The following is a 2,485-nucleotide window of genomic DNA, read 5'->3' as shown; positions in this document are numbered from 1 at the left end:
ATATATATAAAAGCAGAAGATGAAGAGAAAAGAGAGAACATATAAGATATATATAAAATATATATTATTTATAAGATAGCCCTAATAATTTATTAGATATAAAAGGAAGGAGATGATGATGGAAGGGAGAAATGAAATGGAAAGGAGAGTAGAGATTAGGGCATAAGTTTCCTTTAACTTAGGGGGCAGTGCTGCTTGAACCTCCTGCTGCTGGTGGAGGATAACAAGGGATTTCCTGAGGACAAAATCCTTGTGGAAGACCTCTAACGGCGCAGACCATGGAAATAGGGAAGACTTGCAAGAGTGCGAGACAACAGGGAACAGTTGAATCAATGGCATCGAAAAGGCCACATAATTCTGATTGCATGAGGTGTCGTGCTGCGAGTGCTCTCTCCATCGTGACGGAGAAAGAAATAGCAATCACAAAAGCCAAAATCATCAATTTCTTATACATATCTATCTTTTCTTCAATCTCTCCATATTCCACACACTTTCACCTTCCCTTTTATACACATCAAATTATCAAATCAACTTCCTTAATTAACACTGCACATGTTTAGTATTTTTATTACACGTGTTTATTAAACACTAATATGGAATGAGTCACCACGCTACACTTGCCAAAAGTCAATGCAATTCTTCTACTCCTTACAACGATCTTTCTTCCTTTTGTTGAATCTTTTCGTATAATATTTCAAATTTAATTAAAAATATATCAAATTACATTATATAAATAAATATAATTTTATTTTATAAACTTAAAATTAAATTTAAAATTCGCTTTAAAAAGTGATTCATGTCATTTTAAAAAATTCAGATATGTAATCAAATTATATATGTGAAATTGAATTAATATTAAAGGGCACCATTTACTGAATAGTCTTCCCCCACACTGTGAACCATTTGAATCATCTATTTCTTCCATCTGCAATCCAACTTTCTTTCTTTTCATCTTTTCAAAATTAACCTTTGGCTTTTCTCTCAATAACATTGTTTCCTTTGTAGTTATTTTAGCTTCATCAAATATAAGACGTTTACACACACATATACACAAAAGTTTCTTTTCCTAAAACCAAAAGAACCATAGCCAAAACAAAAATGGTTATGCTTCTTTTCATTCCACTGTTACTGTTTTCATTTCATTATTTATCTTTTTAAAATAATTGTTTTTAAGATTTATGTAGTAACAATTTATTGCGGTTAATAATTTGTATTACATATGTTTTATCTTTATTATTGATATTTATTTTATTTTATTAAGTGAGGTGTCTAAAATCTTGCTTTCATTTACATTTATTTTTATATTTGTTTTATTTAAATGAGATGTTCTTAATCTCATTTTTATATATTTATCTCTATTATTAGAATTAATTCTATTCAGTAAGGTATTAATAATTTCATTTCACTTTTAAACTTTTAAATGTAAAGTACTTGAACATAAAAATAAACCTTATTTATCCATAAAATAAATTAAGAAGAGAATTAGTATATTTGTTGAAAAAGTAGCAAACTTTCGAAATTGGTGTGGGGCTCTTAAGCCTGTGTCCTACAATCGTCTTTCATAGGGATAAGGTGCAAAAACGTTGCATATTAGATTCATAATGATAATAATTTTAACTAAAAATGAAAAATTTTAATTTTAGTCTGAAGAATCAGAAGAGCATAGTTTAGAAGTTACGAATGTGTTAGGTAAAAAAGGGTAATTGTTTTGAAATTAAAGTGTGTTGTGTAACTGAAAAATATCTACCATGGTAGTTTTGTGATAAGAATGGTGGTTTTGGTATAAGAGAACTATTAGTGATGATGTTGAATTTATTGTATTAAAAAAAATTATAATAGGTACAAGAGTTTATAATAACATGACACCATAAGTATGTTTCTCCGGAATTATACTTTTATATGTTTATTATGTTTTATGTTGAATGATCTTTATCTGATTTCAAGTTGACGGATTTAAATAATGAGAATCATGCTGAGAGGAAAACAGAGAAGCAAAGAATAATTTGTGTATTATCTTAATTCTGTATAATGCAGATACAAATATTTATACATCAAGATTATAACAGAATTAATTATAATTCTATATAATCTATCAGCTATATACATAGAATAATAACAAACAGAAATAATAACAAATAAATCTTAAAACATAAAAAGATATCAAATATTAAATCAAATATTAAATCCTAACAACCCCCTCAAGCTGGAGAATGAATATCAATCATTCCCAGCTTGGAAACCAGAAATTTGAATGCTGCTGGAGAAAGTCCTTTGGTGCAGATATCAGCTAACTGGCATGCAGAAGGAATTGGCAGTAGTTTAAGTAAACCAGAAGAAAGTTTTTCCCTTACAATATGACAATCTATTTCAATGTGTTTCGTGCGTTCATGAAAAACTGGATTTGCAGCAATATGAAGGGCAGATTTGTTATCACAGAACAAGACTGTTGTTTGTTGAAAGGTTACGTTAAGATCCTTTAGAAGAA

The sequence above is a fragment of the Vigna radiata genome, chromosome 7, assembly GCF_000741045.1.
Source record: "Vigna radiata var. radiata cultivar VC1973A chromosome 7, Vradiata_ver6, whole genome shotgun sequence".
Taxonomy (NCBI): domain Eukaryota; kingdom Viridiplantae; phylum Streptophyta; class Magnoliopsida; order Fabales; family Fabaceae; genus Vigna; species Vigna radiata.
This window is presented reverse-complemented; position numbering follows the sequence as displayed.